General features: G+C 39.9%; 1 long non-coding RNA gene across 2 annotated transcripts in view; it reads left to right on the forward strand.

The window, feature by feature from the left end:
- Positions 1-26,901, forward strand: part of LOC122461604 — a 621,770-nt gene that overhangs the window by 320,207 nt on the left and 274,662 nt on the right. For both annotated transcript variants that reach the window (XR_006283608.1, XR_006283609.1), the window contains one exon: positions 9,332-9,424. This is a non-coding gene — a long non-coding RNA (uncharacterized LOC122461604). The remainder of the gene's footprint in view (positions 1-9,331; positions 9,425-26,901) is intronic.

The following is a 26,901-nucleotide window of genomic DNA, read 5'->3' on the forward strand; positions in this document are numbered from 1 at the left end:
AAATGAAAATAATGCAACCTAGCTGTTCCATGTAAAATGGAATTATGGTCAACTGACACTGGTGGTTTATTGTAAGAAATGTGATTCGCTTAGTGGTGGGCTAGTAGTATCTGGCTTTTGAGAGAATTACTGAAAACTGAGAGTGATGTGTTAATTTGGTAAGAAGGGGGTTGTTTTGTTTCTCTTTCTAATCGAGAGGTGGATCCATGCACCCTGGGGTCTGTACATTGTTTACTTACAGTAATGGTTGGTAACAAGCATGTAGAGCTTTGGCAGGGAGAGTGTATCTGTGATCCCTATTACAATGGGAGTTTGGAGTGGGGAATTGAGTGGTATTAAATGGGGGGAAGAAAGGGGACTCTAGGTCTGAAATGTGGGTAAAGTGTGGTCTCGTCTTTAGCTTGGTCTTTTATCCAGTTTCTAGTTGGGGGGGGGTTAGCAAAAGACTCCTGAAATCTCTGCCAGGTGTGTCAGTGAAGCTTCTAACCCACACTTAGTGCAGCATTTCACAGGGAAACACAAGAAGTTACTTTGCAAAGTTGAGCTCATCAGAGCTGCCTCTGATGGCAGTGCTACAGAACCCACCCTTTGCTATGGAATTGTGCTCTGGAATGAATCTAAGCTCTTGTTTGTTTCTAGCTCTAGTGGTTGTGAGGATAAAGTTGAAAATATGATGTGCTTATAACCACTGTGGTGTTGTCTGCCTATCAGCAGGCAGCCTGAAATGATAGTACTGAAAGAGATGAGAGGTAGCTCTGTACTATACTACGAAGGAAAAATTAAATGCACAACTATAAAATGAGGAATAACTGTCTAGGCAGCAGTTCTACAGTAAATGATCTGAGGGTTATAGAGGATCACACCAGTAGTCTGCTGCTGTTGCGAAAGAGGCAAATATCATTCTGGGATGTGCTAACAGGTGTGTCATATTATAAAACACAGGAGATAATTGTTCTTCTCTACTCAGCACTGGTGAGGCCTCAGCTGGAGTACTGTGTCAAGTTTTAGTGCCACACTTTCAGAAAGATATGGACAAATTGGAGATAGCCCAGAGGAGAGCAACAACAATTATGAAAGGTTTAGAAACCCTGGCATATAAAGAAAAGTTTTTTTTTTAAAAATGGACATGTTTAGTCTTGAGAAAAGATGACTGAGGAGGGAGCTGACAACAAATCTTCAAATGTGATAAGGGCTGTTATAAAGAGGACAGGGATCAATTCTTCATGTCCACTGAAGACTGGACAAAACGTAATCAACTTAATCTGCAAGGGAAATTCAGGTTAGATATTACAGAAACTAATTATAAAGATACTGGAATAGGTTACCCAGCAAATTTGTGGAATCCCCGTGACTGGAGGTTTTTAAGAACAGGTTAGAAACATACATGTCAGGGAAGGTCTAGGTATACTTGGTCCTGCCTCAGTGCAGGGAGCTGGACTAGATGATTTCTCAGGGTCTCTTCCAACCCTATGTTTCTATGAATCGCTTCTGTAAGTGCAAAATTCAACTTATCGCCATAGTATGATGATAATAAACATGACTGCCTCAACATTTGAAATCCTAGCTCTGTCAAATGTCCTAATTCCAGTCTTCCTAATTTCTCCCTTCCCCCTTGAGATTTTTTCCAGCATGTTTGTAACAACCAGAACTCAGATCTTACTTAAAACTAGGTGAGTTCTCAGGGTTTTTTTTTTTTTTATTTTAGATTTCAGTTAAATGGTAACTAGTCAGAGAAGGAACCAGTAAACATGGTTGTGATATAATTGTGAGGGTACATTTTGGTTTAAGTGTCTTCTACATTTTTCTCACCATGAATATATTTGAACCACTCCATTTAAAACAACTTGGTTGTATCTATTGTGTTTCACTTTGATACGGGGCTGGCTATGCTGTTCCTTAAAATAATTTCTTTTAAAGAAATTAAATATGAAAAATAAATTGGCATAATCTAAAAGCTGTGAAACAAATGAAAAAAGCTAGGAGACTGAAAGCTAAGATTCATGTTCAAAGTTTCTTGGTGCCTCACCTAATCTAGAATGTATGTGTTTGTTGCTTTCATTGGTTTTCTCCATATTCTTAAAATATATATTCAACACAATATTCAGTTTTCTGTACAAAATAAATATACTATTCTAAAATAAAAAATTCAAGACTTACTACACAGAAATAATAGCTTTAAAAATATGAAATATTTGACAAAATTAGAGGAAAGGGTAAATTTTTATATCAGAGGTAATGCGTATACTGAGATTCTACATTTGCTTGCTTGGATTCAGAAGAAAAGCAGGAACTTTATTATGGCCTCAGTAGTGACCTATAATTAAGGCCACACTGAGTTTTGAACATAGAGATTTTAATCCTGCTTTATTTAACAGTTCGAGCTCTACATTTAGTCACAAGTTTTCCATGGTTAATTTTCAGTGCATTGAGAGAGTATCTTAAAACCAGCTTTATCCCCCATACCTCCAGAGTTGTACTGCAGGTTTTTTGTCCACACTACAGCTAAGTATCAAAACTTCATCTTTAGTTATGCTAACTTTAGTAAAAATAATTACAAGAGGTATTAAAGCTCATACTTCAGTGTCTGTATTCTGTGGTATAATATTATACATATGCTTGGCAGATTTCAATTTTTATTTTTTTATCATTTTGAAGGCTAATATCAATGTTTATTTTAAAGCTTTTTTCTATTTTTATTGTTTAATTTTTAACAGTTGTGCAACATTATGGATTTCAAGCACTTTTACTGTCTTTATTGATTTAAATGTTCACAGTTGATCAGGACATTATAGTGAGGTCAGATAATTATTTAATGACAATACACAAGAGCCGTCCCTAGGGGACAGCGAATCGGGGTGACCTCTCCCTGCCCCACACTTTGGGGGTCCCCGCGGTCCAGTGTGATTGGCCAGCGCCACATGGCCAGTGGCCAAACCACTGGCTTGGGGAGGAAACTTGCAGGGCCGCCCTTCCACCTGAGGGAGAGTGTGCACCGAGGAGCTCCATGAGGGAGAGCGCATGGCAGCGCCGCAGCCTCCCCAGCCCTGGGAAGGTGGGCAGTGTAGTCCCAGCCCCCTGGAGCCCAGCGGCACTACCAGAGGAGGCCCCTGGTGGGGCGGAGTGTGGGTGGGGCCACACCTGGCTGTTTGGGGAGGCACTGCCTCCCCTGCACGCCCCCAGCGTGGTCAGTCCCAGAAATGACATCATTTCTACCCGAGGCCCGCACCCCGTAGGAATGGCTCTGACAATACATCTGAGATTCAAAAAGTTTAAGTTTTATAACAGTTAAAACACAAATTGTCAACATCATAGGTCAAAATATACAAACTAAAATGTCCTTAAATCAAACTCTAATACATTCTCAAGCAGCATTTTTCTTGTTTTGCCTATCATTACATTTTGATTATTGATGAGTATATTTGTCAGTTTGTGTGTACATGGTGAAATAAAAGTTTACCAATGTTAACTGAAAAATCTAATCCTTATAAGCTTAGTTTTACAGCTGGCCAAACACATGATTTCTTGCCTGCCTATGAGAGATCATTTGTGAGCTACACAGACCATTTGGTCTGGTAATACAATCCTTATGTTCATAGAAACATACTGTGACAGGATCAGGCCAGATGGCTACAAGAGAGTGGTGGAAGGTAGATACATTAGTTCCAGGTTAAGCAGATCCCTTTTCCCTGGGTAAAATAACAGGGACTATTCCAGAACACTCAGGAACTTTCTAGAACTAATTAAGGCAGGCAGGCTAATTAGGACATCTGTAGCCAATTGGGAAGCTGCTAGAATTAATTAAGGCTAATCAGGACACGTGGTTTAAAAAAAGGCCCTCACTTCAGTTAGTGAGGTGTGCGCATAAGGAGCTGGGAGTGAGAGGACGTGCTGCTGGAGGACTGAGGAGTACAAGCGTTAACAGGCATCAGGAGGAAGGTCCTGTGGTGAGGACAAAGAAGGTGTTGGGAGGAGGCCATGGGGAAGTAGCCCAGGGAGTTGTAGCTGTCGCACAGCTGTTCCAGAAGGCACTCTAGACAGCTGCAGTCCACAGGGCCCTGGGCTAGAACCCAGGGTAGAGGGCAGGCCTGGGTTCCTCCCCAAACCTCCCAACTCCGGACCCAACACAGGAGGTTCCACCAGAGGGGAAGGTGTCTGAGCTGTTCCCCGACTCACATGGTGGATCAGCAGAAACTGCAGGGATTGTTCTTACTTTTTTGTCCCCACGCTGACCAGTGATGAGGTTATCTGAGTGAACGGCAGATTTGAGCCACAAAAGTGGCCAAACCAAGGGCTACTGTGAATCTCTGAGGCGAGCAAAATCTGCCAATAAGCGCAGGACCCATCAAGGTAAAGGAGGAACTTTATCACAATACATAAACAGAGGTACATCTCAGACGAGAATATAATTGAATTTTGTCTGTTTAAACTTCAGAAATAACCATTATTTTCACTACTTTTCTTAAAAAATAAAAAATCTATAACTATTAAAGTATTAAAACATTGCTAATTTAAAATCTGGCATTTAGGTGACTTTCTGTTGTCTAATCATCTTTTAACTAGTTCTTTCCCCTCAGATTTCACGTTTCTTTTTTCATGAAAACCTGATTCTCTCTAGCTATTAAATGCTTATGTATGTAATTGTAAAAATCAATTAACTCCATTGTGACTGTTCAAGGTAGTCTATGAGAACAGGTCCTGGGGGATTGCTAACTCCCATTACTGTTACTGGGAGTTATCCACGTAATTCCCTTCACAATGATTTGCAAATCTACCCCTTATTTAATGCTTTGAATATTATTTTTGTTCAGTGATAAAACTGGAAAAGATCCTGGTAAAAAGCCATGTTTTATCTGCTCATTTCATTTGCATTGCTTCAGGAACTGAATAGTTTCAAATGACAAGCCATTGATTCTAAAGGTATAGAATTAGGAATAACTCATTGTTCAGTTGAAATACCAATTGGTATGTTTAAGTGCTCTCAGACAGTCATCAAAACTAAGTAAACTTCTCCCCTGAGATATTGGATTATTACCTTGTTTACTTCAATGTTTATTTTATCATATTTCTTGATAAACATAAATTAATTTGCAGTGCACTCCGAAATCATTAAGAAAATATGTTAAGTGGTGTCAGTACAGCACACATGTCATAACTGTGTCAAAACTGAGATATTATTGGCCAGATTGCCATCTAGTGTAAATTGGCATAGTTGGCATAAACTGAAGTCAATGGAGCTATGATGATGTACACTAAATGAGGATTTACCCTATGTTTCAAAGAAGGGGTGACTCATTGTTTATCATTAATTCAAGATTGGAAGAAATGTGGATACGGATAAAAGGAAGACTGATATGTTTTGTGGTGATAGTCCTTCATTTTTAGGACATCAGTGACGCACACCAGGATTTAAAAATTTCAAAACCTCAGGAGCCTAAGTCTCATTGAAAAGCAATGGGACTTCAGCTCCTGTCACTTAGTTGCTTTTGAAATTTTAATTCTAAATACATATCTGTAACAAAACCCAATCCCAACCCACCCCTTGGCAAGCAAATGATATGTGAAAGGTTCTTCAAATGAAAAGAGAAGCAGCTGGATGTTTGAGAGGGACATTTTGTGAAATGTTGTAAGTTTGAATTGTGTCAAAACAGTTTCCACAGCCCTAGAGATCACCTATAATTACTTTTGAGAGAGATCTTTATGCATTCTTCATCAATGATATCTTCAGTGCCTCCTTAGTCCACCTCTTCATTGAAAGTGAAAAATTAGTCACAATTTTGTAATATGGAAGTGTAATATTCCTTATTGTCAAAGTGTTGGGAAAATCATCTTTGCAGCTGCATTCTGAATGGATATGAGTGGAAGACATCATTTGTCAAGGCCAGAAAAAAGGATGTGTTGTAATCAAAGCCTGGAGTTTAGCTCTGTGACTGGATCCCATGCTACCTTAAACTTAATAGCACATCAAACATCTGGCAGAACAGACCTAATATTGCTTTCTGTACTGTACAGTATTGTGGACATGTTGTATTATCAATTTAAATAAACTTTAAATCATTATTCTTGTGGAGGGGAGACAGGTAATTGCACAAAAGTTATGGGCATTTTGTCTTATTTAGTGAAAATTTTTCCGTGGGAGAATATATTGACATAAATACAAACATGTTATCAAAACAGTAATATGTGGTTGCAGTAATTGCCACTTAAAATGTAATAACTCATTTTCTGCTATGGTTTATATTATGTCCATATGATCTTGATAATAAAGTAACTTTTTTTTTTTTACTATAAAGATAGATGAGTGACTAAAGTCAATATGTTATGATTACAATCTGGTCTAGTGAAATTATTTAGACAAATTAAAATAAGTAAGTACCCCCATTTCTAAATCACAGGATTGGATTACAGTAAAATAGCTTATCAATTCTTGGTCTCTCCTTCATTATCTTATACAATATAAAAACTAACAATTTATTCAATTTGTAAAGGGATTTCACGTCTAACTAAAAGTGCCAGATTGATACTACTATGATTGAGATCTGAATCCCATGATTATCCATACAAAGATATAGCAATGGGATTGCAAACTTCATCACTCCTTTGATATTCCTCAAACCTGACTCTAAGGGACCACTTCTATTGCTGTAAGAAAATTTCAGTCTTTATACCATCAGGTTATGGCCCTTCTAGTAAGAGTGCCATTATGCTTTTTTTATTATTATGTAAATAGCTGTCCAGTAGAAACACATCAGAGTTCCTCATCTTGTTTCATATAGACCCATGAACAGTTATCAAATTCTAATATGTTTGTCACTGCCAGCATAGGTTGGATTTCAGTCAGTGACCATTTATAAAGTTATCTAACTATATATGGACTTGGAGGTAACTGTATATAATCTGATGGATTATTATTATTTTCTTAATGTAGGTAGCGTTCTTTAAAGGCCTATTAGAACAAAATCCAAACCTGTTTCATTAATAAGTTCAATTTAGTTTATATGTTTTAAATTATTAGAATTTTAATGAGACCTCACTCTGACTGACAGCAAAATCTGGTAGGGACTTGTCTCATGTATTATTGGTAAAAATGGAGATCCGGCCATGCAACTCATTCTATATCTATATTTTATATTCGGTTCCCTCCCACCCCACGCGCACACACTGTATATCCCCAACTGCCCCCAACCTACTTTAAAATATATATATTATTTCAACAGCTTAGTTCATGACCCCCTCTCAGTATAAGCCCTCTTCCTCCTGCCATTCATTGGCTTAGGAGACCACTGGAACTCCAAAAGTTATCCCGCTGCTATCCAGGAGGTAGAATTGGAACCCTGCTGGTGTCATATATAAAAAGTCAAAGTCCACTGCTAATCTTCGCTGTATTGGTCTCCCTGACCCCCATGTGTCCTGTCAAGTCCATTCAAAATGCAGTCACTAAGACAATCTTCCTTTCCTGTTGATCTGATCACATCACTCACTCACGCTGGGGCCCTCCAGTGGGTCCCACATTTGCACTACATCAATTTCAAATTTATCATCTTCAAGGCTCTACATAGCTATGCCCTTCTCTCTTATTGGGTCACCTTCTCTCTCCTGGTGATGTCAGCCTTGATGCCCCATTTATATGCTTCACCCATGACCATCTAGAACTGTTTTGCACATCACACCATGTATGGGAGATGCCTTTGTGAGCTAGTCTCCTAAGCCAATACCCTCTCTTCATTTAAGACACCACCTGAAGAATCCTTTTTGCTGCTACCCCTACAGAAAATTAGGGCCCAATTCAGCAACCTCTTTATGACACCTGTCTAACTTAAAGCACCTGAGTAGTCCCAGTACCTTGCTGAACTGAGGCCTAGTTGATTAAGTCATCTACTTATCCAATTTCACTTATTCAGCTCATATAGGCAATGGTCATCTGTATTATGGATGAAGGAACTATAGAGAGAGGGACATGAAAATACTGGAATTTAATACTGGATACAAAACAGACATCAGGAATGGTAACACTTCAATCTTCCTGGACGTTCTATAACAGATTTAAAAGTAGCCATACTTGAACAAAAAACCTTCAGAGGTTCGGTCTAGTCTTACTGGAGAGCACCCACATCTGCCGCTAACATCATCAAAAGAATGCCTCCCACCTGAATGGGGTGTGAAGCTGCCATTACAATTTTTCCTCCATGCAAATAGACCCCTAGATTTTGGCTGAATCAGTCAGAGTTCTTGTGGCAGCATAGTCTCTTTGCTCCCTGCAACAGACTTTTACCTGCCAAAATTATAATTTTAACTTCAGAACTCTTTATCTCTATACCATAATAGTCCTCGACTAAGTGCATGGTAGCACAAATAATGTGCTGTATTTTGCCACTTTACCTTCAACAAAAAAGTCTATAAAATGCTGTAAAATCAACGGTTTTAATGCTGACAAGATCCTCGATTTTTTTGATATGATTTTGTTTTTCCTATGAGTTGTCCAAACATCGCCGCCAATCAACATACTGGTGATGTGTCAAAATAGCAATAAAATTAATGTTTTGTCCAACCTCTGAATTTGGCATGGAAGCAGAAAATATCAAGTGATAGCACAATGCTGCAAAAAGTCTTGAGTTGTGGTCCAATTTAAAATAATAAGTGTTTTCTCACTGTTCAGTGAGATATGATTTCAAAGAACTGTGTAACCCACTTCCTATTTCTTTTGCCCTCGGTCTGCTGACTAATATTTGCATTTTTCCTAAAACAACATATCTTCCTCCCTGGATGGAAATTCCTGATAAATGCTTTCCGTTGAACTTCCTTCAGCATTTACATTAAACAACACTGAAGCCAGGGATCATTTCCTGAGGTCTTTGCTTTCTACTTTCTGAACAACATGCAGTATCCTCAAGAGTCCATCATGACTGCCTGCTACCAGTATTTTTGTTGTTCAGTCTTAGGAAGATTTCCAGACTTAATTATAATTATTTCAGGAATTGCTCCAGAAATGGTCTCCTGATTATTCTTTTGGGAACTTCTGACTATGAGTTAAAGGAAAATAAAATGACTAAATCCGAATAAGCTACTACTCTTAATCAGTGATTCATGCAGTAAGCCAATTCTAGGGATAACCTTAAGAATCATTCTACCTTGCTTCGGAGTATAGTTCTGAAATATTTGCAGAAACATTTTGAAAATCAAATCAAACTTATTGTTTTGGGGTTTCATTTAAAAGCGTGTATCTGAGACAATAGTCATGGAAGGTTTTGCTTAGGTTTCAAGTTTTGAGAGATTTTTTTTTAAACTACCTAAGTCAGACTGAGTACTTATAACTGAGTTTTGTTTTGTGTTTCAGGTTCAGATGAACCCAAAATACAAAGTGAAACTGGAGTGGTACCAACCAAAACAAACTGAAATCAAAGGAAGTGTTCATAAAACCCCAGATCATGTGAGTTCAAAGTTTCACACAGGATTATTACTGTAAATTTAGCAGTTATCATATACATTTTGTTCACTCAAATAATAGCTCCCAGAAAAACAACCATAAAAGGTAAAACTCCAGAAAATAGTAAAGCTTCAAATAAATTGGACTGAAATTTGTTAGAGGGAAGGGGTTGAGCATGATTCCACCTAACACACAGAGGGTTTGGGGCTCCATCAGTAGGATGTGGTGTGGTTGCTTTGAAAGGCAGGGAGGTGAAAGGGGTAGCAGCTCTACATAGCATGATTTCTCTTCAGACCTGTTGGAAAGAATCTGTGCAAGATAATGCTGACCCCTTTAGCATTATCTTTCATGCAATCTCTATGTGCAATGTCAAAAAAGTTAGGGGATGAGATGAAAATATTTGCATTCCAGTAGCACCTATGGCAGTGGTCTCCAACCTTGTTATGCACAAGATCACTTTTTGAATTATAACCAACCCAGGATCTGCCGCACCCCTTCCCCAGGGCCCCGCCCCACTCACTCTCCCGCACCCTCACTCACTTTCACCAGGCTGGGGCAGGGGGTGGGGGTGCAGGTGCAGGCTCTGGGATGGGGCTGAGGGGTTCAGTGTGTGGGAGGGGCGCCCAGGCTGAGCCTGGGGCAGAGGGTTGGGGTGCAGGAGTGAGGGGTGCAAGCTCTGGTAGGGAGTTTGGGTGCAGGGATCATATGGTCTCATAGAATCCACTGGACATTTCATTAATTTTATTTGTATTCGTGTCATTTGTGGTTTATAAATCCAAAATTCTTCAGGGGTTGTCACAAATCAGTGTAACATTCTCAACTATGAGGCGTGCATTGGCTGAGCCTGGGGTAGGGGTTGGAATGCAGAAGTGTGGGGTGCAAGCTCTGGAAGGGAGTTTGGGTGCAGGAGGGGGCTCTGGGCTGGTGCAGAGTGTTGGGGTGCCGGAGAGGGTGAGGGGTATGGGCCCACGGAGGGAGTTTGGTGCAGGAGGGGTCTCCGTGCTGGTTGAGGGGATTGGGGTGAAGAAGGGGGTGAGGGGTATGGGCCTTGGGAGGGAGTTTGGTGCAGGAAGGGGCTCTGGGCTGGTCCAGAGTGTTGGGGTGCAGGAGAGGATAAGGGGTCTGGGAGGGAGTTTGGGTGCAAGAGGGGGCTCCAGGCTGGGGCATGGGAGGGGGAGCAAGGTGCAGGCTCCGTCCGGAAGGCGCTAACCACAGGTGGCTCCCGATCAGTGGGGAGGGGGCTCAGGCATGCTGCCTGCCCGCCTTGGACTGCTCCCAAAAGCAGCTGGCTGTTGGCACGTCTCTGCAGCCCCGTGGGGTGGGGGAAGCAGATCCCCGTCTGCTGCCTGCGCCCTCAAGTGCTGCCTCCAGAGCTCCCATTGGCTGGTTCCCTTGCTAGGGGAGGAGACAGCATGCAGAGCTGCCTTACCCCCACCCCTGCTACCCGGGTTGCAGAGATGTGCCACAGCCAGACACTTCCGGGAGTGGCATGGAGCCACAGCAGGCAGACAGCCTGCCTGAGCCCTGCTGCGCTGCCGGACTTTTAGCGGCCCAGAGGTCATGATCAAGTGGCAGAAGCTCCAGGATTGACCAATCGATCACCCTGTAGGTGACCACTGACCTACAGGGATACAGTCATAGACCAGGATCCCACCGTGCCAGGCACTGTACATACACATAACAAAAAGAGAGAAATAGGCAAAGGTCCCCGTCAGCGCAGTTCCCGAGAAGGTAGAGGGGGGATCAGGGCATGAGGGGTAATCCAACAAATCTGGCTACACTGGATTATTTGGTGTCCACAGAAGCATTCCTGTTTGTCCTGGACCATTTTATTAGGTGGGGAAAAGAGAAACTCAGCAACCCCAAAGTGAGATAAGCATGAAACAAAATATGGTTCCTCCAGTGTTTCTTCAACCAGCTTTAGTCCCCCGGACGCTGAGATTTCAGTGGCATATAATTTAAACATTACATGACTAAACCCCTATGTATCAGTGGTGAAATCTGTACACATCAAGATGTGACGTTACCCTTAGTATGCATCCAAACTGCAGGTTTTGATAGTAATATGCTGTCACAAGCACAACTGAATGTTTCTTGTAAAAATTTTCAAGGGAACAAAGCAGAATATGGTATGTGCCTCTCTCTCTTTTCCCAAACAGGATTTTCATGACTATTCTCCTCGCATGACATGGCCAGGGAAAAAGGGTTAGAAGCAGCTCCCACTTCATTCATCCTCCCTAAGAAACAAAAAAAGCATCTAGTGGCAGGTGAACCTGAGAAGGTTTGGCACTTCAGTTTAGATAAGCACGTGAGCTTTTGATGTTTATCAGAAACTTATTGGAATTTATCTAAGTCATTTTATCTGGAAATAGAGTTGGAACTCGAAGGAGAACAGGCTGTCTGGTGATGTTCTGACCAGGTAGAAATACCGCAGACGGATTTTTTTCTAAGTATTTTACACAGTCTGTTTCTGATTATTTCATGGACCCTTTCTGAGCTAAAGTAGGCAGAGGAGAATTAAGATAGGCTCTACAAAACTGAGCTCTGCACTGTTGTGGGGGCACATTGATCCATGAAGTTGAATTGAAATATTTTAATTTGTGTTTGTGTGTGAGAGAGACACAGAGAGAGATCCATCAGAGAACACTGGAGTCCGCGGGAATCGGGGAGTAGGGAGGGAACCTTGGCATTTGGGTTCTGCCTTCCACAACTGCAAATCTGCTTCTTGCCTCTGCCCCACCTCTTTGTTTCTTCTCTCAACAGGCAAGTTGCAGGTTCCCTCTTACGAGTGCTACAGGTACACTAAATGGTGTACCTGCACCACATCCTCCACCACCCTGACTAGCCCAGCAAACTGTCTTCTATTGGCCAGGGCTGGTCTAAAGGTTGGTGTGCACCTCAGGTCACTTGAGAATAATTTGTGAGCCAGATGGCCTGAGGGAGGAGGAGAGGTGCAATAATGGGCAGCCAACAAGATTTGTGTGCCGGTGGCAAAATGTTCTGGAGCTGGTTTATGTGCCTGCTTTTGCCTTCACTCTGTTACTATGAAACACCTCAGTGAACCATCCAAATGATGCTGTGGGCCACCACCAAACCAGAGCAGCAAAAAAAGCATAAATCTGTTAAGTGCGGGAGAGGTTACAATCAGAGAGGAAAGGAAGAATAAGAAAAACAAGGGACCTTTGGACTCAGTGGGGGTAAGAACAAAAGAGAAGGGAGTTCTGTGAAAGAGATAATGGGGGGAAGAGGAGAAGAAAGAGCTTTTAGGGCTGATGGGGTGGAATGCAAATGGTGGAGAAGAAAGGCCTTAGTACTCCTAGGTGTAGGGCATTGAAGCAAGGAGAATAAAAGGGGCCTTTTGGGGCTTGGTGTGAGAGGCAATGTAGGAACATAAGAATGGCCATACTGGGTCAGACCAAAGGTTCATACAGCCCAGTATCCTGTCTACCAACAGTGGCCAATGCCAAGTGCCCCAGAGGGAGTGAACCTAACAGGTAATGATCAAGTGATCTCTCTCCTGCCATCCATCTCCACCCTCTGACAAACAGAGGCTAGGGACACCATTCCTTACCCATCCTGGCTAATAGCCATTAATGGACTTAACCTCCATGAATTTATCCAGTTCTCTTTTAAACCCTGTTATAGTCCTAGCGTTCACAACCTCCTCAGGCAAGGAGTTCCATAGGTTGACTGTGCGCTGAGTGAAGAAGAACTTCCTTTAATTTGTTTTAAACCTGCTATCCATTAATTTCATTTCGTGGCCCCTAGTTCTTATATTATGGGAACAAGTAAATAACTTTTCCTTATTCACTTTCTCCACAACATTCATGATTTTATATACCTCTATTATATCCCCCCTTAGTCTCTTCTTTTCCAATGTGAAAAGTCCTAGCCTCTTTAATCTCTCCTCATATGGGACCCGTTCCAAACCCCTAATCATTTTAGTTGCACTTTTCTGAACCTTTTCTAATGCCAGTATATCTTTTTTTGAGATGAGGGGACCACATCTGTATGCAGTATTCAAGATGTGGGCGTACCATGGATTTATATAAGGGCAATAAGATATTCTCTGTCTTATTCTCTATCCCTTTTTTAATGATTCCTAACATTCCATTTGCTTTTTTGACCGCCGCTGCACACTGCGTGGACGTCTTCAGAGAACTATTCACGATGACTCCAAGATCTTTTTCCTGATTAGTTGTAGTTAAATTAGTCCCCATCATATTGTATGTATAGTTGAGGTTATTTTTTCCAATGTGCATTACTTTACATTTATCCACAATAAATTTCATTTGCCATTTTGTTGCCCAATCACTTAGTTTTGTGAGATCTTTTTGAAGTTCTTCGCAGTCTGCTTTGGTCTTAACTATCTTGAGCAGTTTAGTATCCTTTGCAAACTTTGCCACCTCACTGTTTACCCCTTTCTCCAGATTATTTATGAATAAGTTCAATAGGATTGGTCCTAGGACTGACCCTTGGGGAACACCACTAGTTACCCCTCTCCATTCTGAAAATTTACCATTTATTCCTACCCTTTGTTCCCTGTCTTTTAACCAGTTCTCAATCCTTGAAAGGATCTTCCCTCTTATCCCATGACAACTTAATTTACATAAGAGCCTTTGATGAGGGACCTTGTCAAAGGCTTTCTGGAAATCTAAATGCACTATCTCCACTGGATCCCCCTTGTCCACATGTTTGTTGACCCCCTCAAAGAACTCTAATAGATTAGTAAGACACGATCTCCCTTTACAGAAACCTTGTTAACTTTTGTGCAACACTTTATGTTCTTCTATGTGTCTGACAATTTTATTCTTTACTATTGTCTCAACTAATTTGCCCGGTACTGACGTTAGACTTACCGGTCTGTAATTGCCAGGATCACCTCTAGAGTCCTTCTTAAATATTGGCATTACATTAGCTATCTTCCAGTCCTTGGGTACAGTAGCTGATTTAAAGGGCAGGTTACAAACCCTAGTTAATAGTTCCACAATTTCACATTTGAGTTCTTTCAGAACTCTTGGGTGAATACCATCTGGTCCCAGTGACGTGTTACTGTTAAGTTTCTCAATTAATTCCGAAATCTCCTCTAATGACACTTCAATCTGTGACAATTCCTCAGATCTGTCACCTGCAAAAGACGGCTCAGGTTTGGGAATCTCCCTAACATCCTCAGCTGTGAAGACTGAGGCAAAGAATTCATTTAGTTTCTCCGCGATGACTTTATCGTCTTTAAGTGCTCCTTTTGTATCTCGATCGTCATGGGGCCCCACTGGTTGTTTAGCAGGCTTCCTGCTTCTGATGTACTTAAAAAACATTTCGTTATTACCTTTTGAGTTTTTGGTTAGCTGTTCTTCAAACTCCTTTTTGGCTTTTCTTATTACATTTTTACATTTAATTTGGCAGTGTTTATGCTCCTTTCTATTTACCTCACTAGGATTTGACTTCCGTTTTGTAAAAGATGCCTTTTTATCTCTCACTGCTTCTTTTACATATTTGTTAAGCCATGAAAAGAAAGCACTTTGCTTATTTAGCTCATAGCTCCTTACTTCAAGGGAAAGCCAGATTTTAATGGTTAGAATGATTGTTACCCCCAAAAAATGCTGAAAGAAGAAATTTTCACACCACTTGCCTCCATGGTTAGCTCTGCAATCTTACTGTGGGCTCTTATGATTGTTAGCCAAGAGGATGATCAGAACGAACCAGAATTCAAAGGCTTAAAAAAAAATCCCTAGGAAAAAACTCCAGTAGAAAAGAAATCTTAAGGTTACAATGGAGTTGAGTGGAGAAAAAAACCTTTCCGATAGCTTCTTGAACAGATAACAATTTTTTTTTTAATGTGTGAATGTCCTCTGTGAATTATTCTTTGACAATGCACAGGTACAAATAATCTTGTGAAAATTAGCAAGTCAGAATTTATTACATAATTCACTTTTTATTGTTACTGTTCTCTGGTTGAATGACTTACATCATTAGCTAGTTCAAAATGGAAATTTTGAAATAGAAAGTAGAAGTCTTAATTAGAGAGGGATTTTCAAAAATGATCAGGCTTGGCTCTCCTTCCATCAAGATCAGTGGGAGTTTTACTTCAGTAGGAAAAGAGTTAAGCCAACGGGGGCATTTTTTTTTTAAATTTTAACCAAAGTAAATATTCTTATGCAGTCTTAAAATTTGTTTTTTCTGAATTTGAGCACTTCGGGAGAAGCAAACCCAAAAGACAACACATACAGTTGAAATGGAAGTTGCTATGCCTAATGGCTAGTTGCATATAATATTTTCTACTATTAATTAAGCTTTAATCACGGATTTAGCATAAATACAAGAATCTCTTGGTTGGGTTGTACGTGTATCAAGGCCCCATTTCTTAAAAACTAGATAGGAGATTGAGATCAATGTCAGAGAAGCAGTAGCACATTGTACTACATTATATAAGATGTAGTTTTTTAAATATACTCAGCAGTCCTTCTTCCTGAGTTGAGGGAGATGAAGTATGTCAAAGGAGTGACATGCTTGATTTATGAGATAGAGAGGAAGGCTGCTAACCTTGCTCCTCTCTAGTACCATGCTGTCTGATTAATGGAGTGTCACTAGTGTCAGTCTTCAGAACAATGTGTCACACCTTCCGAACTAACAAAAGGTAGTCAGCAGAACTAGATTGGAGTGGGGAGGGAGGGGACTAGAGATAAAAGGAACCTGATTTTAGAATTCACATAATAATTAATGCCAAAGTTATGCCATCCTTTGCTCACAGCGAATAGTAATTTACACTGTGAGTAGGTGCCTTAAAATAAATTAATCTAATTCTAAAATAACTTACTCTGCAGTTTGAGTAAGGGTGGCAGGACCTGATCTCCATTGTTTGTTCATTTAAATGTTGCCATAGAATCAATAATTAGTCTAGTAATTTCTTTCTAGTATCTAAAACCGCCTTGAACTGGTGCAAAACCTTCTTATAGGATACTATCAGACTAAAGGGTTTCAAAGTAGCGGCCATGTTAGTCTGTATTCGCAAAAAGAAAAGGAGTACTTGTGGCACCTTAGAGACTAACAAATTTATTTGAGCGTAAGCTTTCGTGAGCTACAGCTCACTTCATCGGATGCAGCTTTTAATAAATTTTTTGAATATTTGCTATCATTTTGTCAGTTTATAGTGTTGTTTTTTGCAATGTATTTACTCCATAATTTGACAATTTTCTTGATTAAAAAAAATAATAAAATATTCATTATTCATCAAAATAACATTTTTCCCATTGTTTGGCCTGCTCTACTGTACCCTGCTTAGGCTCAATGACTTCAGTAAAGTACACATTTAAATGCCTTATTGAATTGACATCTTGATGATCACAAGCTATTGCTATGAAAGAAAAGTGTGTATGCACATTGATAACTGCAATTTTCTTTACAGTTATATTTAATGGTTTTTTGTACACCCATCCTAATGATATTTAAGTGCCTGTTAGGCGTAACAATTTGCAGTTTAATTATGAAAGCAAGTTAGTATGTGAGTCATCTGCATGCTCAGAACTAGAGTAAGCTTTATATTAAAACAAAAGCTATTAAGGTAATCCTTGCAACATAGTATGTAAAAATAGTTTGTTACTCTAAATGTTATAGAAGAGCTGGGAAAAAATATAGCAAAAGATATTGCATCTGAAGAGAGATTTTTAAGAAATAAAGCTTACTGTATTTAATTCCATTACAGTAAACCTTGAAGTGTGTGTCAAAATACTCACCTGGGGCTACCTTTAAAATTTCTTAAATTATTTTTTGGGACAAACACATTTTTTCCTACTGTCCTACTGATGATGATGTTTGACACGGTTCTGCAATTTCAACATCAGGTCTGTTAAATGGGATGGTTTTTGAGACGAAAGTGGAGGTATGCTGTGAATACAGTAGGTATGTAAAGTTACTATTTATGTAGCTTGTCATAACACTTCTATTACTTCCCCTGCAGAAAGATTCTGAAATATATTCCCCTGTAAATGTGGCCCACGTACGTTTTGTATTGAAGGAGTTACAATAATAGAATTGCCAAATGTCTCGGGTTACATAGCATGACTATTTTAGTTCATGTACTGAAGCACATTTACACTAAAGCTGCTGTGGCAATCGATACAGAATTGCAGCACTAGAACACCAAGAATTATTTTTAAATCTTAGCAATTTATCCTAAAGGACTGCTTGGTCAATATTAAATAGCAATGTAGGACTGCTGCTTTACACCCTTATTTTATCATAATGTAGGAAGATAAAGTATTGATTTGTATTTGTTTTTATATCCTCCAGTATAATACAAGAATGTCAATTTTAAACACTAAGATTGTATGCCTGTTTTCTTATTGGTTATAAATTAAATTATAGGTATGTAAGGTAATAGTTGAAATTTAGTTTGAGGCAAAATAAGTGCTGCCAAAAATAAAATATTTTTCTCAACTAAAGTAGTAATATTTTAAGAAAATAATCTACAGCTAGTGCATCCATCAAACTGAGCTTTTACTGTTTGTATTTGTAGTATTGCTGTCTTTAATGTACAATGCACAGGCTTTGATTTATGGATGAGTGAACACAGTTACTTCTAGAAAAGTTGTACAATACTTCATGATGTCAGTTTGTTGGGAGTTCACTTAATTATAGTCACCCTTGGCTTGAATCTGTTTGTACCCCTGAGTTTCACTTTGAGTTCTGGGTTTGAATGAAATCAAAGACATACAGCCATCTGGGGATAGTTTTGCTTTATCTGGGAAAAAAAAACCAAACAAAACACCAAGTTTCCCCCTGAAATAAGCCAGATCTGGCTTAGTAATAGTTCAGCTAAGGTTCTCTGAAAGTTTTGTTAAATTTGGCAAAACATTCTGGGAAAACAGGACATGTCTAATTGTTTTTTATCTTCTGTGCTGTCAAGTAGGCACCAGTATTTTGTCACCATCTTCAAAGCATAATCCCCTTTTCCCGCAATGTTTTATTTCTCTCCTACCACGATATAACATTATTTGATCCCATTCCTTAGCTAACAGTCAGAGTATATGCAGGTCTGCTAAATAAAATTATGGATAATGAGAGAAAATAGTTGTTTCTTTGGAAATCCAAGAAAGAGTGAAAAGGAAATGGGGAATACAGGAGACCGAACAAGATGGAAGATACAAGCTGGAGCTCTGTACAGTAGTGTTGGTGAGCACTGCTGTTTATTTACTTCATGTTTTGCAATTTAAAATAAAATTCCTAGCAACCACCAGTGCTGCAATCCCAATCAATAAAGACTTAGTATGCACAGACAAGAGCCTGTATCTATTATGGGCTTGTAATTGGATTGTAATGGAAATGCAAGTAGCCAGAGCTCAAACCAACACACACACACAAAAAAAAAAAAAGAGAGAGAAAAAGAAACCACCACCACAATACCCCATCCATGTATGGCTGACAAAATGACTATACCTCCTCTTGTTGGATTTTGACATAGTTGCAGGGGTGTACATATTTGCAATCTCCGGGTTTGCATGTAGCTGTTCTTTATCTCCCAGAGTACTATTTCCCTATTTTCTTCATGGATAATTTTTTATTTCTAAAAAGCATTTATAAACTTGCAGTTTTAAGATCAGTACTACTTAGTGCAACTGAAATAAATAACCACAAGTGTTACATCCAGTGAACGTACATTAGCACTTGGCACCACATTTGCTTGAATTCACTATTCTTCCTTCCAATTGTGTGTACTTTTGAATTCTTAACCCTCTGGGGATGCACTGACGTTTCCATTAGTCACAAAATGTGAGAGTGTATTGGACATCTATATGCTCATCTTGATAACCTTTAGAAATGCTTATTTATCAGCTAAAGATTCCTTACCAAAAAAGTCTCCTCCTCTTCACTGTATTGATAGGCTCAAACCAAAACCCGATAGGTAAGCATCCCCAAACTTGTAGGTGTGGTAAAAGGGAGTTGGGAATCTGTATTTTGCAGCTGGCCTTAACTCTGTAAGATTGCAAGTACTTATCACTGTTTTCTAAAAATGAGAATTTATTGCAATTTTTTTTTTATTTTTATTTTTTTTACATTTCAGTCTAAAGAGCCTATTCTGTGTTCAGTTAGACATCTTTAATTGAGAGTATTAAATTAAGAGAGTGATGTTGACATTGAAATGAACAGTTGGTCCATAAATAAAATCAATCTCCTGTTCAGAACTGTCTGGCCCAAAAGGTTATTTAAATTTTTCTGTTAATAAATGCCAGCATGAGACTTTAGACGTGCTTTACATGTAAATGAGTGGAGGAATGGCACCGCAATCTTTCTGTCTAGATGTGTGATTAGCCACATATTTATATATGCAAATGTTGGTTTTAGACTGGCTTTAGTAATGTAAGACACCTTAAAAATATATGTAATTGTATTTAATTTGTTAATTAAGAATATACAACGCTTCTGAATATGTAGCTGTGTCTATCTATCTAGATACTTATGCCCTTCATTACCATATTAATTATTGTGAGGCACTGACATAGCACTGTGATGAAAGCCATAAGTCTGAGCAAGGTACAGTCATAACTGCAGCAAGGAGGGCCACATAAGGTGCCGTGCAGGATAAAGCTCTTAAACTTTGAACTTTTGAAAAATAAGCAAATCTCTGCTTTGAGATTGAAAGTGCCTGTGTGTGCACATTGACAATATATGCAATTTTTTATTTTGCAGGTGTATGCAGAAAGCAAATCTACACTGAAGTGCATTTTTGAAGTAAATTTATTACAGCTATTCTGGAGGAAGCCCACTTTGTATTGTAAACTTTACAAACCACGGTTTTTATTTTGGAATCATCATTTAGTGTAATGCAACACAGGTCTTCCCTCAACCCCGCTCTGCTCCAGGGATGAGATTTGGCATTTGTTGCCTATGGGGCAACCTCAAGTGTTCAAAAATTGGCCTCTCCCACCCCTTCCCCCCCCCCCCCCATAAGATTCGCTTAAAATAATTAGATTTTTTTAAAATAATACATTTGGGGTACTTTTAATTTGCCTTCTGGTTTCTAAACCTGTGGAGTTTGTTTCATGCTTTTCTCCATAACCAGGAGGTCTAGAAACTTACTACTTTAAATGAAAGCTGAGATTTCTGTAATTCCATGACTAAAGAAGCTGGGGCTTTAAGAAAAACTACAAATATAATAATGCAAGAGTTGCCATTATTATTTGAGTGTGCCCTGGCTCTTTGAAGTGCAATTTTAATTCTGAATTTCTGGACAGCTAATATATTTTGTGTTTAGCAGATAAAGTTTTTGAAAAGTAATCCTAGTACAAAAGATTGACATGTGCCTCTTACCTAAATTTACATTAACAAAGGATTTTGTGTAAGAATTTTGTTTTTAAAGATACTAAGATCCACTGGAAAGGGGACTTTTTTCTGAAGACTCTAGGAGCATGTCAAAGAAATGACGGCTCTAACCCATCAGATCTTAATGGGTTTGATGGGGAAATACCTCCTTAGTTTGTTGGTCACAATCTTTTGTTGATCAGTTTGCATCCACCATCCCAAGAGAGGGAGTCCGGATGTTGCGCACCATTTAGTCTCTGTAGAAATTCTAACTCCTCATATTTGGGATCCTTGCATGCAGATCATAGGCTAGGTGGTGTGACCAAGTATGGCTTTCCTGTCAACTTCCTAAAAGAGCTCTTTTTATAAAACTCTGAATTTCTCTATAGCAAATAAAATTCAGTGATTGACCCTGAAACAGACTCTTGAAAAATCTTTCTTATAAATTATTTTAAAGCATTTTTGTAGTTGATCATCTACTGAAAATATTATAATACCTGCCATCAGTGTCTTCACTAGGCTATCATGAACTGCCATTTGTCATTTCTTTTAGATTTACCTGTCTATTCCCTTATCAGAGTATAAGCTGCACTAGATGTTAGTGTTTGTGAGGCTAGTTTTCATTTTCTTCTGTTAAAGTCCAGGGAAAGGACTATCCTGGAGGTAAGAGGAATATGAGAATTCGTGCATGTCAGCAGAGAGATGCATTTTATCTTAAATGAGTTCACATGTTGAAAAACAAAATAAAATATCTGCCATCACAAAAAATGAGATAAAACTACCCCTAAAGTAAAATAATGTTTTAAGAATTCTTCTCTGCACAATTATTTTCCTACTATTTCCCTGTGTTACCACACTACTAGGTTTGTAAACTTGGCAATCAACTGGAAAGAGTTAAATAAAAAATCCTTTTCCTCACCTTAGACTCAGAATAATTTTTATTTGTTCACCAGAACTGATCAAAAAATAAAAAGAGCACCAACTATTTTCTTATGTAGGCTCAGTTCAGCTAAGCGCTTCTGCAGATGATTGTCTATAACCTAATCATCAAAATAGTTAAGAATGTGTTTAAGTGTAAAATGCTTTGTTGAAACAGGACCATATTGGATATGTGGATAACCTGATATATGAAACGCTGGCAGTGGCCACAAAACAAAACTTTTTTTCCCCCCTAAGCAGTTTTGTTGCCTCTATCCATCTTTGACATTTATCAGTACATGTTATAGAAACAAGATAATGCTGCTCTCATTTATGTTAAGTGAAAATTAGTTTAATCCTTAGAGCTTTGGTGTAATATTCTAACACTATTGAGGATAAATGTCATAAGGTACAGCACTGTACATAGTACACCTCCTAAAATATCCTGGAGTATTGAATAACTAGCATGGTTACAAGTTGTTGTTTAGATTTTTGTATCTGATATTCTCCTACTACTGTGTTAGGGGAATTTCATTGCTGATAAACGTGCTGAAGTAAGTTTTCCTTGAAGCACAGGTTGCTCCAGATATTGCGGCCTACATAAATATTGGTCACAGTTTTGCTGCACATGAGTAGATAAAAATGATAACTGAAAGCTAAAAACTAGTTGGGAATCCACAGTGTATTCAGGCTGAGAATAAGAAATTTGAGCACCTGAAATGTGAGATTTATTTTAACCCCCACCCCGCCCCCCCAAAAAAAAGACCTGTTTGAGCTGCCATAGCAACTGTTACAAAAGAGATCTTCCCAATAAAAAGACAGCCCAAATGATTATAATTGAGTGCTCATTCCAAAACATATTTAATGATCTAGATTGCAGAAGTATTAGTCAACAAACAGCTTTCTTTAATTATTATCCAATTGTTTCCCAGCCAGAGCACAGCACTACAAAACAAAGTTGTAAGGCTGAATTCCAGATTCAAATGTCCCTTTTGCTTCTCCTATAACTTCAACAGGAGTGTCCTGACATATGAGGGTAAAATCTGTCCCATATGCTTACATTTAGATTGCTATTCTACATGTTTTTAACTGAAGAAAATGTTTGTTTGAGGTACAGAGAGGGTGTTTCCTACTTCTGACAACACAGTATGATGATTTAGGAGTTCTGGCCTTTCTGTTCCTGATTCTGTCATTGTTTGACCTCGGGCAACTCGCATAAAGCTCTCTACTTCAATTTTCTTATCTGTAAAATCTGTAATATTAGTTTTCAGCATTGCAAAGGTATGTAAAGCTTTAATATTATTTGTGAAATGCTTTTGGGTTGAAAGGCTTTTGAGATGGGGCACATGCCCCACACTGGCAAATAAAGGGTTAAGGGAAGTCCCAGGGCCTAAATTAGCCTAAAAGGATACACCTGGGGTTGGAAGCTGAGGGAGGGAGTCAGGACTAATTTCGTATCAGGCCCAGCTGAGGAGGTGGAGATGGTTCCATGAAGACAGGCCTGAAGTAAAGTAGGACAAAGACTCTGGAGGAGGCTCACAGAGAGGCTTAGAGTGCCTTCAGGAAGCTCCTCAGTAACATGCTGGGGAAGAAACCATAGGAGGAGACAGAACTCCAGAGAGGAGGTCTCAGCCCTGCGAAAAAGACTGATAAACTGGCAAGAGGTAGGAGCAGCCCAGCAAAGCTGTGAGGGATAGTAAGGAACAGTCCTTAGCTGCCTAACACAGGATCCCTGTGCTGGAATCAAGAATAGAGATGGTGGTATGGGCCTGGGTTCCCCTCCCCCAACAAGAGAAAAAGTACAAGCCTTGGGACTAAAAGGGGTCAAGAATGATGAGTCCCTGATGGGGACTGAAAGTCTGGCATAAAGGCCAGTAGACTTTGGGTCATTTCTGTCTTGTCTTTTCTGTCACCCCAAAAGGGCACTGAACTGAAAGGTGACCTGACTGGAGGGCCAGGCTACAGAAGCTACAAATGGCTACAACACCAGAATGACAGACAAGGGGTGCTACTAGAACAGAAGCACCCCATGACACAGAACCCATCACAAAGGGGCATTCTGGTGGGGATGCCATGGCAGTGTTATAATGCAAAGCAGCATTATTTGTTAAATATTTATTATACAACTGGAATATATAAGAAAACAAAAGAAGATTTAACAATTACCGCTTGTGTCTTTGTTTCATGTGTCAGACTTAGGAACAACCTTTATTCATAGATGATCTGTTCTTACAAAGAGCCTAAGGTTCCGTACTTAAATGAAGTCCCTTCTGACCTTTCAAGCAAGGAATGCAGTTTTATTCCAGATATTAATTCCTGACATTCAATCATTTACTGTTTTTAATTTTTAACTCAAGGTGTCCCTCTGCTGGCTTACTTGATAACTGATGAGACAAAACAGTGCTTGGGGGTTTTTCTGTTTGTTTTTTAAATACAAATTTGGTATTATCAATTTAGATAGCTTTTCCTGTGACAGAAATATAACACTGAAGCAAATAAGTAGTTTACACAGTTGCCTTCAGGTTGCTGTAGCTATCAAGGACACAAAGGCACATGCAAGGATATAATACTGATTCCTTTTTCCCTAATACTACAATATCTCTTGTTAAAATTTAAATATAACATCTTCCGTGACCAATACTATGCTCTTTATCATTCATGCCCATCTTCTCTTTAAGTTTCTATCCTCTTGTTCTGTTTCTGCATTGGAAACAGGACACCTGAGAATCAAGGGTTTTCCTAGCGAGAAAATTTATCCTTGATTTTATTTTTCAGGAACTGAATTGCCAGTGAAACTTTAGGGGGGGGAGGAGGGGGAAATGCAGTTTTGGCCAGCTAACCAAAAGGGATGCATGTATTTCTACCTTCATCTTAGGTCTTATATTTTCTATGTGAAAACAATAGTATTGCTGCCCCTCCCCCCCCCCCAAAGGGTTTTTTTCTAAACAAAAATTAATTCCTTTATATTGCTCTTTTGCTCAGAAACAATGTGTGGGGAGAGTGTTAATATTTAATGATAAATATTTCTTTTGAGACAAATTGTTCCGTTGATAAATATTGAATCTTGGATTTCAGAGTTTTGAGTTAATAGTGTAAGTTGATTCAGGGGGAAGGATGGTCTTGTGACTAAAGCATTGGGCTGGACGTTCAGTTCCTGACTTACATAAGCTTGTTCTATGGCAGAGGTTCTCAAACTGTGATCTGCGAGCTCCAAACAGGTGGTCCGTGGATAGTTCCCCCTAAGGTGCACACTTGGGTGCCCGCACACAAGAGAATGAAGGGCCACCTACCTAATTAGTGGAGCCGCAGAGGCCTGGCTCCACTAATTCGGTACCTGACCCCTGAGAAGATGCACATGTAAGGTGAGGTGGTGGCCTGAGGGGGAATAGGTGGTATATGGGAGGGGGCAGTGGGGTGAGAAAAGTGGGTGGGATGAATTTGGGATGTGCAGGGCTGTAGTGGCCAGAGAAAAGGGATTTTTCCCCAGCTCCAGGGCTGTGGCTGCTGGGGAGAGACCCCCCTCCTTCCCAACTCAGGGGAGAGAGGGCACATCCATCGCATTAGAAAGGTAAGACTATGATATTAAAATATGAGTTGTGTGCTTTTATTTGTAGAACAAAAAAATTTATTATTATTAAGGGGGTTTTTTATATAGCGCTTTTATCCAAAAGCACTTTATAATAGTTAGCTAACCATACAAACAACATATGGAAAAATCATTAAGTGATCCGCCAAGACTCTCAGCAATTTTCAAGTGGTCCGCCAAAAAAACCCACTGTTCTATGAATGTGGTCAAATCACTTATTGCATCTCCTTTCCCCATCTGAAACTTAGGGATGACAATATCATACTGGGGTGTTATGAAGATTACTCCTAGGGGGCACGCTGCATCAAAAAAATTAAAAATTCTGCGCACAATATTTTAAAAATCAGCAAAATTCTGCAAATGTTATTTGTCAAAATAGCACTAATAATCATGTCAGTTTCAGTTATTTTGGTAATTTATTTCAAAATACCTGTCAGCAAGTATGTCTGTAACAATAGATGCACAAAAAATGTCCCCCTGAGTAGAGAGTTAAAGAAACCCCTGCAACAACCCAGTTCCTGTTTCTCTGCACCCTCCCCGACAGAGCCCAGCCCAGGGGGGAGGGGACACTCACCCCCAGAGGCCAGCTGTGGAGCCCCTCTGGCCCAGAAACTCACACCCTTCCCCTCCCCAGAGCCCAACCATGACCACCCCCAGCCCAGACACTCACACCTATTCTCTCCTCCCCACCCCCCAGAGGCCAGCTGCAGGGCCTCCCTGGCCCAGACACTCACACCCTGAACCCTCCCCGCCCCCCGAGCCAAGCAGTGCCCCCTGGCACAGAGACTCACATCCCCTCCCCCCAGAGCCCAGTTGCAGGGTGTTTCTCCCCCCGCCCTCCAGCCCAGACACACTCAGACCCTATTCCCCCCCTCCTTCCCCGAGCCAGGGATCCAAAGGGAGAAACAGCCTGATGCTGAGTCCTGGGCTTGCATGGAGTTTCCTGCCTGCCACCTCATTTCTTCAGGGCATGCTGGGAACTGCAGCTGCTGGGAACCCTCTGTTTCCCTTCCCCCTGCCCCCAGCCTTGTCTTCTATTTGTGAGCTGGGCTCTGCTAGGTCCAGCAACCCCATAGTAGCGGCCAACATCTCTGCAACCCATTTCTGTGAGGGGGAAAAAGGAAATTCTGCGCACCCAACATTAATTTCTGCAAAATTCTGCATTGCACAGTGGTGCAGAATTCCCCCAGGAGTAGAGGATGCATTAACTATATTGTTGGAGAGATGCTCTGATACTATGGTTATGGGTAAGAGCCAAGATATATAAGTGTTCATGTAAAGAATTCAAAAGGGGTACTTTAAAATTTGATCAATTGCATTATATAACTGAGGTTGCTATTTAACTAACTTCAGTGTAAACAGTATTCAAGGTAGAGCTGGCTGAAATTTGGATTTCTGATTTTCAGGAAGTTTCTACAGTTAACAGTTTGGTTTCAATCTTATTCAGACAGATATCAAATTTTTCTAAATAGATTTTGAACCAGGATGCCATAAGCTTTCATTTTGGAAATTTATAATAGCAGCCAGAGGCTCCGCCCCCTCCCTGCCCCTATTGGTCTCCTTCCCCAAATCCCCACCCCGGCCCCGCCTCCTCTCCTGAGTGCACCACGTTCCTCCCCCTCCTCCCCCCCCCCCCCTCGCAAACCTGTTTTGCGCACAAGCACTGGCAGAGAGCGGGGAG

Source organism: Chelonia mydas, chromosome 9 (assembly GCF_015237465.2).
Source record: "Chelonia mydas isolate rCheMyd1 chromosome 9, rCheMyd1.pri.v2, whole genome shotgun sequence".
Classification (NCBI taxonomy): domain Eukaryota; kingdom Metazoa; phylum Chordata; order Testudines; family Cheloniidae; genus Chelonia; species Chelonia mydas.